This window comes from Carcharodon carcharias, chromosome 1 (genome assembly GCF_017639515.1).
Source record: "Carcharodon carcharias isolate sCarCar2 chromosome 1, sCarCar2.pri, whole genome shotgun sequence".
Classification (NCBI taxonomy): domain Eukaryota; kingdom Metazoa; phylum Chordata; class Chondrichthyes; order Lamniformes; family Lamnidae; genus Carcharodon; species Carcharodon carcharias.
Genome location: NC_054467.1, coordinates 30378914 through 30397458, shown reverse-complemented (window position 1 = coordinate 30397458; position 18545 = coordinate 30378914).

Genomic DNA, 18545 nt, shown 5'->3' with positions numbered 1-18545 from the left:
GATCTAGTGGAACCCAGGTCCTTCATCAGCGGTAAGATCAGGTGGCTTGTAAGTGAAGAAAACAACACTGCTGTCCACTTCACTTCACATTACTGTTAGCTCAAATATTGACTGTCATATGGTCAGGTAGTATCATGTATAATTCTGGGCATCACACCTTAAGGAATAATATTAAGGCCTGGAAAAGTACAGAGGAGATTTACCAGGGATGTGGAACTTAAGCTATAAGGAGAGATTGGAGAAGTGGGATTGTTTTCCTTGGAGCATAGAAGGTTAAAGAGAATTGGAGGTATTCAAAAGTATTTGAATTCAAGGGTTTTGCTAGAGAAAGCGGGGAGAAATTGTTCCTTGGACAAGTTGACTGTTTTTAAAAAAAATTAATTTACAGGATGTGGGAGTCACTGGTTAGACCAGCATTTATTGCCCATCCCCAACTGTCCTTGAGAAGGTGGTGGTGAGCTGCCTCCTTGAACCCCTGCAGTCCGTGTGCTGTAGGTACACCCACAGTGCTGTTGGGGAAGGAGTTCCAGGATTTTGACCCAGCGACAGTGAAGGAACGGTGATTATAGTTCCAAGTCAGGATGGTGGGTGGCTTGGAGTGGAACTTCAAGTGGTGGTGTTCCCAAGTATCTGCTACCCATGTCCTTCTAGATGGCAGCAGTCATGGGTTTGGAAGGTGCTGCCTAAGGAGCTTTAGTGAGTTTCTGCAGTGTACCTTGTAGATGGTACACACTGTTGTCACTGTTCGTCAGTGGTGGAGGGAGTGAATCTTTGTGGTAAGGGTGCCAATCAAGCGGGCTGCTTTGTCCTGGATGGTGTCAGGCTTCTTAAGTGTTGTTGGAGCTGCACTAATCCAGGCAAGTGGGGAGTATTCCATTACATTCCTGGCTTGTGCCGTGTAGATGGTGGACAAACTTTGGGGAGTCAGGAGGTGAGTTACTCACTGTAGGATTGTTGTCAAATGAACTAGAAGGGAAATTAAGAGAAATTGTTTCTCACAGGGTAATGATGATCTGGAAAGCACTAACTGAAAGGGTGATGGAATTGGATTTCATAGAAACTATCAAAAGGTAATTGGACATGTATTTGAAGGGAACAAATTTGCAGGGTTATGGGGGTGGGAAGCTGGAGAGTGAGACTAAATTGGATGGCTCTTTCAAAGAGCTGTGATGGTCTGAATGGCTTCCTTTTGTACTACAGGTTTCTATAGCTCTACCTAGCTAGCAGTTTGAGGGGAACTGGTAAGGGGCAGAGGGAGAAAGTTTATCTCTTGCATAGCAGTTATACTTGGAATGATATTTGTACTATCTTACGTGTGCCAACAGCAAGACCTGAACAGCATTCAGGCTTGGGCTGATATGTGGCAAGTAACGTTTGTGCCACACAGGTGCCAGGAAATGAACATCTCCAACAAGAAAGAATCCAACAATCTCCCCTCCGTCCAACCATTCAATGGTATTACTATCACTGAATCCCCCACTGTGAACATCCTGGGTCTTACCATTGACCAAAAACTGAGCTAGATCAGCCACATAAATACCGTGGCTACAAGAACAGGTCAGAAGCTGGGAATTCTGCAGAAAGTAACTTACCATCTGACTCCCAAAGCCTGTTTATCATCTACAAGGCACAAGTCAGGAATGTGGTGAAATACTCCCCATTTGCCTGGATGAGTGTAGCTCCTACACACTTTTTAGAAGCTCAACACCATCCTGGACAAAGCAGCTCATTGATTGACATCCCATCCATTACCTTCAACATCCACTCCTTTCTCCACCACCGATGCACAGTGGCTTCAGTGTGTAACATTTACAAGATGCACTGCAGCAACTCACCAAGGCTCCTTTGACAGCACCTTCCAATTTTGTGACCTCTACCACCCTAGAAGGACAAGGGCAGTGGATGCATGGGAACACCACAAGCTGCAAGTCCCCCTCCAAACCACACACCATCCTGACTTGGAACTATATCACCATCCCTTCATTGGCGCTGGCTCAAAATCCTGGAATTACCTCCTTAACAGCACTGTGGGTGTACTTATACCACATGGACTACACGGTTCAAGGTGGATCCCTAACACTTTTCTCAAGGGTAATTAGGGATGGGCAAAAAAATGCAGGCCTAGCTAGTGATGCCCACGGCCCATGAAAGAATTTTTTTTAAATTACGTTTACCTAGACAGTGGTAAAATCAGAAGCCAGCAAGTATCATAAATCAAGGATCCAACAAATAGTTGAGATTTCTTTAGAAAATCGTTGATATGGATTTCTCTAACTTACCTACAAATAAACATCGTTATACAAAATAACTGTTTGAGTGTGCACTTTTTCTCTTAGGGTGAAAACTGTTTTGGTTGCAAGATGCATCTGGGAAAAGCAGTTTATAGTTGTGCTTTGGTTTTGATAAACTTTTTACACTGTATAGCCAATCTCTTATTAACTTAATACAGTAGAGAAACATTTGTCCTTATCTATAATACATTAAAATTACACCTATATGCACTTTATTTCCTATTGTCATTTTTTTGCCAACTTACCACAGTTTATTTGTACAGTTTTTACATTTATAATGGAAATTGTCTGTGTAAACTTGTCACACTGCAATTATACCTTTTGTGCCAGTGATGGTGCAAGTGGTTTTCCAACTCTCACTCTAGCCTCTCCTTTAAAGAAACTGTGTGAGAATAGGCTCTGCCCATAGTCAAATGGCAAAGTAATGTAAAATAAAAGTATATAAAGTAAGAATAGAATTCATGACTTTTTAAAATGGAAACTGAATCCATGTTAATCCAATTATCCTCAGTTCTCCAGCAGTTCTTCATCTGGAAATTACATTTCATCCTGATTTGATTGGATAAAGAGCAGCAACACTGGTCAACCACAAGGAACAGCAGGTAGACTTCTAAACTGACCACAGATAAGAGGGATGCTAGAAGAAAGCCTAATTGAACTCCTGTCACTTCATTAGAATTGTCTTAAGAACAAGGCACGAGGAGCCTGCACTTTTCCAGGCAGGTTGTCACAGATCTGTCTGGCCATTCTTTTGCACAGTAAGCTCCCACAAACAGTGACAAAAGTAAATGAATGACCAGATCTTCTATTTTAGATATTGGTTGAGGAATAAATGTTGGCCAGGGCACCAATTGAACTCTCCTGCTCTTCTTTGAATTGTACAGTTGGACTTTTTACTTTCAGGTTACTCAATTTAATGGCAATTCTGATAGTGTAGCTTTGTTTCAGTACTGCATATAACTAGCAGCCTAAACCTACAGAACAAGAAACAATTCCTAATGTGCTAATCACCTTGGATAAGTCAGCTGCACACACCAGTAGCAAGCCATTCGTATATCATTTTTTAATGTGACTGACAACTGGTCATAAAATCCTGAGGTGTGACAAGTTGTACCTTGTTCACAGTGGGCACAACAGTATTTTTCAGTTCGGGAACAATTTAAATGTAGCTCCTAGAAGTGAAAAGACAGTATTCAACTTCCCTGACCTCCTTAGTTTTGGTGTATGCAATGTGGTTAATATTCTACTATCATGAAAAATTTTCAAGAAATCTATTTGCAATGAAAATATTTAGATTGCCTCAATATGAGGAGTTAAATAAAGATGGGCAGTAATGTGTGAGGTGAGCTGACTCATCCAAAGATAAACTTAATTGTGCTTAGCACTTACTATTTTCACATTGTGTAGATTGAACTAAAATGACCTGAAAAGATGAGGTGAACTTGAACTATAGACTAAACCCAGTGTAAGATCACAGGTAAAGTAGCTGAGAAATGTATAAATATGCATGAGTTTATAACTTGGTCAATCGTTATAACAAACTCCCAAGCAATCAAAGGTTATTGTCCAAACTGGTATCTTCCAATATACTGAATAGCTCACACTGAAATTAAGTCTTGCTTAATCTCTGAAAGGAGGTAACCAACCATGGGTGAAGTTTTGAAACATTGTGAAATGTCTGCACACTATCCAAAGTAATCAGATAAACTGCTGACATATCAATCTACATTATTCTGAGTGCATAATTTCTGCTGAGACAATGGACTGTAAAACAGAGGAATCATGATGTCCGACGGGTCAGTTCAGTTGAAAAGTTGGTTCTATAATCCTTTTCACCTTCAATCTAACTCATATTGGCTATTTATTCATTTCACTTTAATCAATTAATCAAATTGTTATAAACTTTTAATTTTTTCATATCTGCTAGTTTGGATGAGTAAATTCTTGGTCATGCTACCTTTTCTGGAATTCCATATCAGAGACTCTCTAAATAGGTTTTTACCCTTGCCATGGCTCTTAACAAAGTTAATATCTTATAGGATCATGACAAAGGTAATCTAGCCTTATCCTTCTTGATCTATCTGTAGCCTTTGACATGGCTGACCATACCACCCTGTTCCAATGCCTTTCCACCGTTGTCCAGCTGGGTGAGTCTGCACTCATCTGGTTATGTTCTTATCTATTCAGGCATAGCCAGAGAATGACTTTTCATTGTTACCTACGGTGTCCTGCAGAGATCTATCCTTGCCCTCTGCCCCTCCTATTTATTATCTATCTATATGCTGCCCCTTGGTGACATCAACTGAAAATAGAGTCTATTTCTACATGTATGCTGACAATGCCAAGCTATATTTCAGCACCACCGCTCTATGGTTTCTACACTGCCTCGTTGCTTGTCTGACATCCAGTCGAGCAGAAATTTCCTCTAGTTAAATATCTGAACGATCAAAGCCATTGTCTTTGGTTACCATCAGAAATTCCAGTCCCTTACCGCTGACTCCATCCCTCTTTCTGGAAACTCTCAGGCTGGACCAATTCGCAACCTTGGTGTCATATTTGACCCCAACATGAGCTTCTGACCACATATCCGTGCCATCACTATTTATAGTTCTGTAACATGGCTTTGCTTCTGCTTCAGCTCATCTACTGTTGAATCCCTCATCCATGTCTTTGTTACTTCTAGACTTAACTATTCAAAACAACTCATACCGGGCCTCCTATATTTACCCTCTGTAAACTTGAGGTCTTCCAAACTACTGATTGTGTCCTTAACTCTCGCCAAGTCCCATGACCTACTCTGGCTCCAGGTGAAGAGACCCCTTAATTTTAAAACTTCCATTCTTCTCTCCAAATTCTCCATGGCCTTGCTCCCCTCTATCTCTGTAATCTTCCACAATTCTGGTGCCTTGAGCATCCCAGATTTTAACTGCTCCACTGTTGGCAGCCATGTTTCTGGCTGCAAAGGTCTTAAGCTCAGGAATACCCTTCCTAAGCCCCTCTACCTCTCTTTCCATCCTTAAGATGCTTTAATATCTCCTTTTGTGGCTCTTGTGAGGAACCTGGGTTGTTTTACTGTGCTAAAGATGCTTTATAAGAACAAGCTGGTGTTGGGTTAAGATTAGAAGTTAATTTATTTTGTTAGCAACACATCAATGTTAATGTGAATGATTCCTGGAGAAAATTATTGATAACTACTATATAAAAGGAGTTCAAAAAAATGTAAATGCTGAATTGATTAGGGACTTGCAAGGAAGGTGTAGCCTTTAATTCTACATTTGGATATAATAAAACAAAATAGTTTAATGATAGTGCTGAATTAAATGTTGATTTGTCATGACAAAGAAATGGCTTTCCACAATGAGTATAATTTATTGTTATGATTTCCTGTTTTTAATTAATTAAGGAGAAACGGGGCATTACTCCGTCTGGGAGTCCATGAAATGACTTTTTGATGAAACTGCTCTGGGTGACACTCAACAACAACTTGTATTTATATAATGCCATTAACATTAAGTAAATGTTCCAAGTGATAAGAGCATTATAAAGTCACATTAGATGATATCAGGGCAGATGACTAAAAGCTTGCTCAAACAGCTAGATTTCAAAGAGCATCTTAAAGGAGGAAAGAGAGGTGGACAAGTTTAAGGAGGCAATTCCAAAGCTTAGCATGCAGGCAACTGAAGGCAAAGCTACCCCCGGTGCAGCAATTAAAATCAGAGATAATTGAGATCAGAATTAGATTAATGCATATACATCAGAGAGTTAAGCTTGGTCTAAATAGCCAAGTGGTTATGGTACTGGGTTTGTAACTCCAAGATCAAGAGTTCAAAATTTAAAAGATTATCAAGAGTTCAAATCTCACAATGGCAAAATTTGTAACTTCATCTGAAACAGATGGAAACAGGTTTGTACTCGAAAGAGTTACATCAGAGGGTTGTGGGATTTGAGGATAATACAGAGATGGGGCGGGCAAGGCCATGGAAGTGTTTGAAAATGAGAATGAGAAATTTAAAATTGAGGTAAAATTGACCAGGAGCCAAAACAGGTTAGCGAACACATGAAAGGGATTTTGTGCACCTAAGGACACAGGCAACAGAATTTTAGATAACCTCAAGTTTACAGAGGGTAGAATGTGAGAGCTCTTTGAGCAAGCTGTTGTTGAGTGTCACCCACAGCCATTATATAAATGTATTTGAGTGTCATCAGAGCAGTTCCATCAAAAAGTCATTTCATGGAATCCCAGACTGGGGCAATGCCCAGTTTCTCCTTACTTAATTTAAAACAGGAAATCATAATAGCTTTCCACAGTGAATATAATTTACTATTTCCTTGTCATAACAAATCAATATTTAATTCAGTACTATCATTAAATTATTTTGTTTTATTATATCCAAATTGTAGGATTAAAGGCTACACCTTCCTTGCAATTCATTGTGGGTTGGAATGGTGAAGTCTAGAGGTAAAGGTATGAATGAGGGTTTCATCAGCAGATGAGTTGGGGCAGGAGTGGAGTTGGGTGATTTTACAGAAGCAGAAGTGGGTAGTCTTAGTGATGGCATAGATATGCTGTCCAAAGCTCATCTCATGGTCAAATATGACACCAAGATTGCAAGCAATCTGATTCAGCATCTGATAAGTACCAGAGAGAAGAATCGAGCTTGTAGGTAGGGGATGGAGTTTGTAGTGGAGAACGAAGATAATGGCTGTGGTCTTCCTAATATTTAACTAGAGGAAGTTTCTGCTTATGCAGTGCTGGACCACCCCAGATCCGCGATGGTTTGTGATACACAAAACAGTATCAGATTTAAAACATTCTTAATATTCATCACGGTGTGGTACTGAGGTTTGAGCCTGTGCTTCCCCGCAGAACAGTTCCCAACACTGGCAGACACAATATCAAACGGAGAGGAGGATCTTTCCGCCCACTTTAGTAGCATAGGAAAAGAAACATCCCTGAATCTGGATGAGCAACAGTGCGTGGTTTGTGGAGGCCTGGGAGGGAGATGACTCAAGCCAGGAATGGTTTACATGGTGGTCATTAACTTGGAGGACTCAGCTGTAGATAATCTGTGAGAATCCAGGTAAATCTACCAACGAGAATGAGATGACTGGGACAAAACACAACTGCACTTTTTAAATCGATGTATTCGGAACAAACGCTTCCTTCCGGCTCCCCAAAAAAGTAGAAATATAACACAAAGCAGAAAATTAGAAAAGTGGGAACAGATCTCATATTTCCTTGTAGTTGAGCCAAGAAGTGGGCTGGACAGGGTTAATGAGATGAGGTGTTCCTGCTGAGCTGGTTACACCTGTGAACAGAGGAAGAGTTTGATAATGGAGTCCAGAGAGTCTGCTTGCTAAGAGAGACGTTTGGTGTCGCCGTACAAGAGAAAAGAAAAGTCCTTCGGTTTCTCCAAGAAGAACAGGCAATTTTTTTTTAAAAAAACTTGATGAAATTTAGAACGAAGTAAACATTGTTTAAAATCTGGTAAAAGAGCCGCTCGCGCATTCATTGTGCGGTACTTACTTTTTGGTACATCGGGGAGAAGGTAGCGTTTTCCTCATGTGTTATGCCGGGCAGGTGGGTTAAGGGTTGCGCCAGGACATTTCGAGGCAAGTTTTCTTTGTTCCAGATGTTTGTTTTTTTGGGAGGAGGAAATGCGCGCGCTCCCTGGTTAGGAGCCCAGAATTCTGAAGGGTTGGAGCGTGACTGCAGAAAGTGGGTGAGGCCGGGCCAGGCTTTGAGGGAAGAATTGTTAAATTTGTTTCATGGTGCTTCTTGTGTGGAAAACTGAGGCGGGGACGTTCGTGCTCTATCCCCCAAGGCTGTTTTAATGTAATTTTATGCCTCACTGGAGGAGAACAAATAACAATCGCGAGTTATACCTTATTGACGCTCCTCATTTACATTTGGGGAACAAGGTGGATCTCAGAACATCAAACTTATCACTTTTTTTCGGGAGGTTCTGTAGTAAATAGCCAAATGATAAATGTTTGAAGCTGTGTCGCTCAAGAAATCGCTTCGAATTTCTAAATACTTGGCAAGACCCCAAATGCAAGAGATAAATGTGTTATTTTATTAATATTTACATCTATCTGTCTGCCGTTATCTTTTTAGTAGTACAGGTCAGATTTTAAAAACATATTATCTAAACATTTGTATGTCAAACACGTTTCGTCCCGTGACACTATTTGAGAATGCCCTGGCTGGTATTCCTCCCTTAACCAACACTGACCAGAAAAAAAGTCATTTATTTGTTGGTTGTGTGACGTAGGAGATGTTTGCATAGCGCTATATAAATCCTCAAAATATTTTGTCTGGTGATGCGTGTTGAGATATTTCAGTGTGACAGTGGTATATAATGCAAATAGTGATTTAAACAATGACACCGTTTAAACTGTGAGGTATGTATATGTTTAGCATTGCCATCACTAAAACATTAGGTTCCCAATATCACACAGAAGCTAACTCTGGAGTAAAAGCAAACTACTGTGAATGCTGGAAATCTGAAATAAAAACAGAAAATGCTGGAAAAACTCAACAGGTCTGGCAGCAACTCTGGAGAGAGGAACATAATTCAAATTTTGAGTCTGTATGACTTCAGAGCAGAAGAGAGGTAGAAATGTGATGGATTTTATACTGTTGCTGGTGGGAGAGGGTGGTGGTGTGGAGTAGGTGGAGCAAGATAGAAGATCAGGGATAGGTGGGAGCTTAGGAGAAATTTAACAAAGGTGTCATGGATACAAGACAAACGGAGCGTTAAAGACTAATGAAGGTGGTAATAGTGACATAAAGGTAAGAGAACAGAATGTGTTAATAGCAGAACGAGGGTAACTTGTTCTTATGTTTTGCTTTCACAGAGCACTGACCCTTGTTCTGCTATAAACACATTCTGTTACCTTTATGCCACTATTACCACCTTCTTTAGTATTTAAGAATACCATTAACACCCCCTTTGTCTTGTGTCCATGACATCTTTGTCAAATCTCTGCTGAGCTCCCACCTGTTGCTGACTGTTTGTTTATTTTGCTCCACCTGCTCCACACCATTCCCCCCTCAACAGTATAAAATCCATAACAAAAATAAAAATACCTGGAAAAACTCAGCAGGTCTGGCAGCATCTGCAGAGAGGAACACAGTTAACCTTTCGAGTCCGTATGACTCTTCAACAGAACTAAGTAAAAATAGAAGAGAGGTGAAATATAAGCTGGTTTAAGGGGGTGGGGTGGGACAAGTAGAGCTGGATAGAGGGTCTGTGATAGGTGGAGATAGCCAAAAGATGTCATAGCCAAAAGGACAGAGGTGTTGATATTATCTAAGGAATGTGCTAATTAAGGGTAGAAAGCAGGACAAGCAAGGTACAGATAGCCTAGTGGGGGTGGGGTGAAGGAATCGAAATAAGCTAAAAGGTAGAGATAAAACAATGGATGGAAATACATTTAAAAATAATGGAAATAGGTGGGAAAAGAAAAATCTATAAAAATTATTGGAAAAAAAGGTGGGGGGGGGGGGTATTGGAAAGGGGGTGGGGATGGAGGAGAGAGTTCATGATCTAAAATTGTTGAACTCAATATTCAGTCCAGAAGGCTGTAAAGTGCCTAGTCGGAAGATGAGGTGCTGTTCCTCCAGTTTGTGATGAGCTTCACTGGAGCAACGCAGCAGGCCAAGGACAGACGTGTGGGCATGAGAGCAGGGTGGAGTGTTGAAATGGCAAGCGACAGGGAGGTCTGGGTCATGCTTGCGGACAGACCAAAGGTGTTCTGCAAAGCGGTCACCCAGTCTGCGTTTAGTCTCTCCAATGTAGAGGAAACCGCATTGGGAGCAGCAAATACAGTAGACTAAATTGAGGGAAGTACAAGTGAAATGCTGCTTCACTTGAAAGGAGTGCTTGGGCCCTTGGACGGTGAGAAGAGGAGAAGCAGGTGGTGCACCTTCTGCGGTTACATGGGAAGGTGCTGTGGGAGGGGGTTGAGGTGTAGGGTGTCCCAGAGGGAACGATCCCTGCGGAATGCCGCCGGGGGGGGGGGGGGTGTGAAGGGAAGATGTGTTTGGTGGTGGCATCATGCTAGAGTTGGCGGAAATGGCGGAGGATGATCCTTTGAATACGGAGGCTGGTGGGGTGATAAGTGAGGACAAGGGGACCCTATCATGTTTCCGGGAGGGAGAGGAAGGTGTGAGGGCGGATGCACGGGAGATGGGCTGGACACGGTTGAGGGCCCTGTCAACCACTGTGGGTGGAAAACCTCGGTTAAGGAAGAAGGAAGACATGTCAGAGGAACTGTTTTTGAAAGTGGCATCATCAGAACAGATGCGACGGAGGTGAAGGAACTGAGAGAATGGGATGGAGTCCTTACAGGAAGCGGGGTGTGAGGAGCTATAGTCGAGGTAGCTATGGGAGTCAGTAGGCTTGTAATGGATATTGGTGGACAGTCTATCACCAGAAATTGAGACAGAGAGGTCAAGAAAGGGAAGGGAAGTGTCAGAGATGGACCATGTGAAAATGATGGAGGGGTGGAAATTGGAAGCAAAATCAATAAATTTTTCCAGGTCCAGATGAGAGCATGAAGCAGCACCGAAGCGATCATCGATGTACTGGGAGAAAGAGTTGTGGGACGGGGCCAGAGTAGGACTGGAACAAGGAATGTTCCACTTATCCCATAAAGAAACAGGCATAACTGGGGCCCATGTGGGTACCCATAGACATACCTTTTGTTTGGAGGAAGTGAGAGGAGTTGAAGGAGAAATTGTTCAGTGTGAGAACAAGTTCAGCCAGACAGAGGACAGTAGTGGTGGATGTGGATTGTTCGGGCCTCTGTTCGAGGAAGAAGCAGAGAGCTATCAGACCATCCCGGTAGGAGATGGAGGTGTAGAGGGATTGGACGTCCATGGTGAAGAGGAGGCATTTGGGGTCAGGGAACTGGAAATTGTTGATATGATGTAGGGTGTCAGAGGAATCACGGATTTAGGTGGGAAGGGACTGGACAAGAGGAGAGAGAATGGAGTCAAAATAGCAAGAAATGAGTTCCGTGGGCCAGGAACAGGCTGACACGATCGGTCTGCCGGGACAGTCCTGTTTGTGCATTTTGGGTAGGAGGTAGAAGCGGGCCATCCGAGGTTGGGAGAATATCAGGTTGGAAGCTGTGGAAGGGAGATCTCCAGTGGAGATGAAGTCAGTAGTAGTCCTGGAAACAATGGCTTGATGTTCAGTGGTGGGGTTGTGGACCAGGTGGAGGAGGTAGGAGGAAGTGTCTGTGAGTTGACGCTCAGCCTCTGCGAGGTAGAGGTCAGTGCGCCAGACAACAACAGTACCATCCTTGTCAGCAGGTTTGATGACAATGTCAGGGTTGGACCTGAGAGTACAGAGTGCAGCAAGTTCAGAAAGAGACAGTTTAGAGTGGGTGAGAGGAGCAGTTCTCAGTGAAAAGATCAAGAGAAGGTAAGAATCCAGAGGGAGGGGTCCATATGGAGGGAGAATATTGGAGGTGGGTAAAAGGATCCGTTGAATGGGGAGAGGACTCCTGCCCAAAGAAGTGGGCACGGAGACGAAGGTGGCAGATTGCATTCGTTGCTCCCAATGTGGTTTCCTCTACGTTGGAGAGACCAAACACAGACTGGGTGACCGCTTTGCAGAGCACCTTCAGTCTGTCCACAAGCATGACCCAGACCTCCCTGTTGCTTGCCATTTCAACACTCCACCCTGCTCTCATGCCCACATGTCTGTCCTTGGCCTGCTGCGTTGCTCCAGTGAAGCTCAACGCAAACTGGAGGAACAGCACCTCATCTTCCGACTAGGCACTTTACAGCCTTCTGGACTGAATATTGAGTTCAACAATTTTAGATCATGAACTCTCTCCTCCATCCCCAACCCCTTTCCGATCCTCCCCTTTTTTTCCCCAATAATTTTTATAGATTTTTCTTTTCCCACCTATTTCCATTATTTTTAAATGTATTTCCATCCATTGTTTTATCTCTACCTTTTAGCCTATTTTGATTCCTTCACCACACCCCCACTAGGGCTATCTGTACCTTGCTTGTCCTGCTTTCTACCCTTAATTAGCACATTCCTTAGATAGTATCACCACCTTCAACACCTCTTTGTCCTTTTGTCTATGACATCTTCTGGCTATCTCCACCTATCACAGGCCCTCTATCCAGCTCTACTTGCCCCACCCCCCCTTAAACCAGCTTATATTTCACCTCTCTTCTATTTTTACTTAGTTCTGTTGACGAGACATACGGACTCGAAACGTTAACTGTGTTCCTCTGCACAGATGCTGCCAGACCTGCTGAGTTTTTCCAGGTATTTTTGTTTTGGATTTCCAGCATCCACAGTTTTTTTACTTTTATCTTAGTATAAAATCCATCACATTTTTACCTCTCTGCGGCTCTGAATGAGAGTCATACAGACTCGATGTTAACTCTGTTTCTCTCTCCACAGATGCTACCAGGCCTGTTGAGTTTTTCCAGCATTTTCTGTTTTTATTATCTAGCTCTGGACCTGTACAATGATTTATTTTGGCTACAGATTACCATTTCCAAGGGCTATATTATCATCTGTTTCTTTACACCAAAATGATTTATGCATGCAGCACAGAGCCTGCAAGTAAAGGTCTCTGTGTAATGTCTCATCTGACTTCTAACAATGTAGTTTGTGCTCAAATCTAAAGCGAGGTTTGAACATAGAACCTGGGAAGCTTTTGAAAGGAAGGAAAGATGGAAGTTGGACCGAGCACAAATACAAACTAGTAAACTGCTTAAAAGTCCACATAGTTCTTATAGCTCAGCTCAACTCGGCAAATTCAGCTAAACCGTCTTTAATGGTCCAGTAATTGGTTTTTCACGATGTTTCTATAGCCCTAGAATGTAGAGCATCACAATGAAAAGACATGAAGTCTTTAAATTGTATGGGTGTATTTTCCTATTAAGTTCAATTACAATTCTTACAAACAATAATACCCAACATAATTGAACATAACAGAAAAAGGAGCAGGACTAGGCAGTAGCTCCCCTCAAAACTGCTCTGCCATTCAGTGTCTGGCCCCATCTCCACTTTCCTACCTGATCCCTATAAACCCTTGTCCCCTTTATAGTTCAAAAATCTCTCTGGTTCAGCCTTATATATATTCAATGACTCCACCTCCACAGCTCTCTGGGGTAGGGAATTTCAAAGATTTGCAACTGTCAGAGAAGAAATTCCTTCTCTCTCTTAAATAGGTGCCCCCTTATTCTGAAACTAGTTCTAGGTTCCCCAGTGAGGGGAAATGTTCTCTCAGCATCTTCCCTGTTGAGCCCCCTTACAATCTGACATGTTTCAATAAGATCGTCTCTATTCTTCTAAACTCTAATGAGTTTAGGCCCAATCAGCTCAATCTTTCCTCATAAGACAACCCTTTCATTCTAGGAATCAGCCTAGTGAACCTTATGTGAATTGCCTCCAATGCAAGTATATTCCTCCTTTGTAAAAAAAAAAAAGACCAAAACTCTACTCAGTAGCCTCACTAATGCCCTGTACAATTGTAGCAAGACTTCTCTACTTTTATACTCCATCCCTCTTGCAATAAAGGGTAGCATTCCATTTGCCCTCTAATTAGTCGCTATACCTGTGTACTAACTTTTTGTCCTTCATGTATGATGCCTCTGAATCACAGCATTCTGTAGCCTCCATTTAAATAATATTTTGCTTTTCTGTTCTTCCCACCAAAGTGAATAATCTCTCATTTCCTACATCGAGCATCTGCCATTTTTTCCCACTCATTTAACCTCAGCACTGATCCCTGTGGCACCCCATTAGTTACTGTTTGCCAACCTGAAAATGACTCATTTATCCTGACACACACTTTCATGTTAGTTAGCTAAGCTGCTATCCATCCTAATGTATTTCTGCCAACACCATCAGTTCTTACTTTGTGTAGTAATCTTTTATGTGACACCTTAGTGACACCTTATCAACCATCTTTTGGAAATCAAAATACATTACATCCGCTGGTTCTCCGTCATCCACCCTGCTTGTTACATCCTCAAAATAACTCTAATAAATTTGTTAAACACAATTTTCCTTTCATTGAATCAATCAGAGTTAACATGGTTTTATAATTTTCTAAATGTCCTGCAAATGCTTTCTTTATAATGGATTCCAGAGTTAAGCAATAGTTAAATCTTAACACTGACAATGAGGCAAATTCCAAATTGTGCTTCTACACCTGATTCTCTAATTACTTGACAATTTATGAGCATAAAAGATGTCTGCACCCAGCAGTTAGTTCACAAATGCTAGAAACAGACAGTTATATTCCATGATAGCTAATGAAAGACAGGCATAATTTCTATGGCAAGATTTTATTAATGTTTTTTAAAATCTCATTGTTCCAGCTATTATTACAAATCCTTTCATCAGTTGAGTTCCTTCCATTTTCAGACTTGGAGAACACTCTCCAATTTAAATGTAATGGTTTTAAAACTATTATAAAAAAAGACCAAAAATTCCACATTTTGGAGGAGTTCATATTTAAACCAAGTCATATATGAAATAATAAATAATATGTAATCTTACATTTCACTACATATTTTTCACACATTCCATATTTGCATTAAGTGCCTACTGGTATTCCTACAGAATTGTCCAACTTAATCTGTGTAACTTGGTTTGCGCTGTAATTTCCCCAACTGCTGAGTTCCTGAAGAACGCTATGCCAAATCATGTTGCACCATTCCATGCGATTATCAGTACACATGCTTCAGCTGTGACATACCTTTCACTGAATGACAGTGTGAACTTAATGATTTTAATGTCACTGGTGAAGCCAGGAACCCAACAGAGAGTTGACTGTTAAGCCTCATTTTACCATCAATACACTCTAAATCAAAACTTAAGTTCAGATTGCATTAATGTAGTAAATACCTTGCCCTGAAATTTAATTTTCAGGTTAACTGTTGTATGAATAAAAGGAGGGAAAAGTACAAGATCGGGTACATTGTGAACAAGGTGTTGTACTCATCCAAGAATATACTGAAGATTGCTCCCTCGACTATTTCTTTTGAGGTACCCATCATTCAACACGAACAACACAAATTTATTTTTTAAAAGTCACTAAATTATAGTGTTCTTTGATTAACTTTAACTTTAAATATTGCTGTTATTGAAGTGAACCAACTTCATAGTGGATGTTGAGCTGTAATTCAAGCTTTCTAATAACTAGCCCATGGCTTCATGACATTTGAATGTGCTGATTTCAGAATTTATATTGCTCCACATGTATAGTTTCTGCTATCTGTATCTGTTTCAGGTATTGGTTTCAAGCTGTGACAGTTATTTCACTTAAGAACTTTTGAAACTTCTTCAGCAGGCCACTGAAATTATTGAAAACCATGTGCTGAGTAAATACTGGTATAAGTGTAGCAACAACATCTACACGTGTAAAGCTCCCACTTCGCAAACTACTAATCTGATTAGCCAGGATAACGGACCTCAACTTGTAGAAAAAATTGGAGCCTGGAAACTAGTTTGAAAACATATGGTAATTATAAGACCAGTATTTCAAATGGAGAACAATTTAACTCCAAGGCTTGTATTGTACCAATTCTGACTCTCGACTGAGATTATATATGATTATTGTTTGTGTTACATCAGTATAACTTGAGACAAATAACATTTATGAAAAGAGTTACTTGTTCACATTGACTCTCAATGTCACATGCTCATCTATTAAACAAAATTCTGGGATTATTACAGGTGTTTAAGGTTTTGCTAAGCAATTCTTCAAATTGTAGCTTGGTGGTCTTGCTTTATCAGGATCTCGTGATCCAAAAGTGCAGATCTTCTATGAAATACATCAGTAACAATGTGTAATTTTTTTTTTTTTGTTGGAATATCTTTGCTTCACTGAGATAAATCAGTATTGTACTGATTTGTAACACCACTTTCAAGAAAGGGGGAGGCAGAAAGCAGGAAAAAATAGGTCATTTAGCTGAACATCTGTCATTTGCAAAAATGCTAGACTCCATTATTAAAGAGTTAGTAGCAGAACATTTAGAAAATCATAATCAAGCAGAGTCAACATGGTTTTGCGAAAGGGAAATCGTGTTTGACAAATATATTAGAGTTCTTGGGGATGTATCAAACAGGATGGATAAAGCGGTACCAGTGGATGTAGTGTACTTGGATTTCCAAAATGTGTTCAGTAAGATGCTACATAAAAGGTTACTGCACAAAAGCTCATGGTGTTGGGGGTGATATATTAACATGGATAGAGGATTGGCTAAATAACAGGAAACATGGGATAAATGGATCATTTTCAGGTTGGAAAACTATAATGAGTGGAGTGCCACAGGGATCAGTGCTGGGGCCTCAACTATTTATGATCTATATTAATGACTTGGATGAAGGGGATGACTGTATTGTAACCAAATTTGCTGATGATACAAAAGTAGGAAAGCAAGTTGCGAGGATGCAAAGGGATATGGATAAATTAAGTGAGTTGGTAAAAAATTGGTAGATGGAGTATAATGTGAGAAAATATAAGGTCCATTTTGAAAAGAATAGAAAAACAATGTTATTTAAATGGAAAAAGACTGCAGAATGTGCACACAGTAATCTGGTTGTCTTTGTATATGAATCACAAAGTCAGCATGTTGATACAGCAAATAATTAGGAAGGCTAATGGAATGCTGGCCTTTATTGCAAGGGGATGGAATGTAAAGTAGGGAAGTCTTGCTATAGCTGCACATGCCATTGGTGGCATGTACCTGGAGTACTGCGTGCAGTTTTAATCTCCTTACTTAAGGGATATAATTGCATTGGAAGCAGTTTGGAGAAGGTTCACCAGGCTGATTCCTAGGCTGAAAGCTTTGTCTTATTAAGAAAGGTTGAGCAGGTAGGGCCTATACTCATTGGAGTTTAGAAGAATAAGAGATGATCTTACTGAGACATAACATTCTGAAGGTAGAGGCTGAGAGGATGTTTTTCCCTTGTGGAGGAATCTAGAACTACAGGGTGCAGTTAAAAGTAAATGGTGTCTCTCATTTAATGGAAATGAGGAGGAAACTCTTCTGAATGCCGTTAGTCTTTGGAATTCTCTCCCTCAGAGCAGTGGAGGCTGGGTCATTGAATATATTCAAGGCTGAGCTTTTTGATCTTACAAGGAGCAGTTGGGCTTGGGAGTGGGGTCAGGCAGAAAAATGGAATTAAGGCCCTTTGGTATCAGCCATGATCTTATTGAATGGCAGAGCACGATGGGCTGAATCTCTTGCTCTTATTTCTTATGATTTTATACAGGTATCTATTATGAACAGCAATCCAAAATACCACTATTCTCCTCCCTCGCTAACTTTTCCATTCAAGGACCTTTTGGGGTCTAATCTTGATAATCACCTTCCTGTCCTGCTCACTATACCTATGTCTTGCTTTCCATTGGCTCTTCAGCAGATCAACAATCAGTGCTGCCCTCCTTTTTGCATTTCTCACCAGAGCATTTGTTCACTTGTGAACAAGGCCCTTGCCATCCACTATCCTTTATTGTTCTTGATTTCACAGCACCTTGAGCCTTACTGAAGCTCCCTGTCCTGTTATATTTCCACCAGATGCCCTGCCAGAAGTACCACAGTGGCAGTGTCACCCTCATTACCAACCTTGATCTCTCTTTTGGCACTCCTTTGGTATCTTCTGCTTTGAGCACATTGCCTTTTCCTGCTCATCTTGCTTCTCCTTTAAAATCATTTATTATCTGAATTCACTGGTCTCTCAAATTCCACTCCCTTGTAGCTGCTTCCAACCCTCTCACCTCAAGCTGAACCTGACAGTTGATAAGTCACTCCTCTAAATAAAATCTCCTATCCATATTTAAGGCCACCCCTTGACCTTGCCATGTCCCATGACTTCTCTATGTCTATGTTCTTCAATGCTGACAAAGGTATCTTTGAGCATTTCTTTGTTCCCCTCACTATCTCCAGTCCCTTCAGCCCCACGTCCTTCTTTGTCTGCCCCATGGAAAAGAAAATAAATAATTCTCACGCAGTCCACTCCAAGTTTGCTGTGATATTCTGCAGTTGTTAATATGTTTAATTTCTCCCTCATGCCCAATTTTTCCTTTATCTTCAGCAAAACCTTTACAGTCTCCCATCCTAGTCATTCCCTTAGTATTGCCCTATGTATTTAGGCCAAATTTGGGCAGGTGGGGAGGGGGTTGGTGGGGGGACCGAGGTTAGTGGGAGTGGAGGGTACTGATTTGAGATTTAGCACTGATCTGGTTTATCCATCC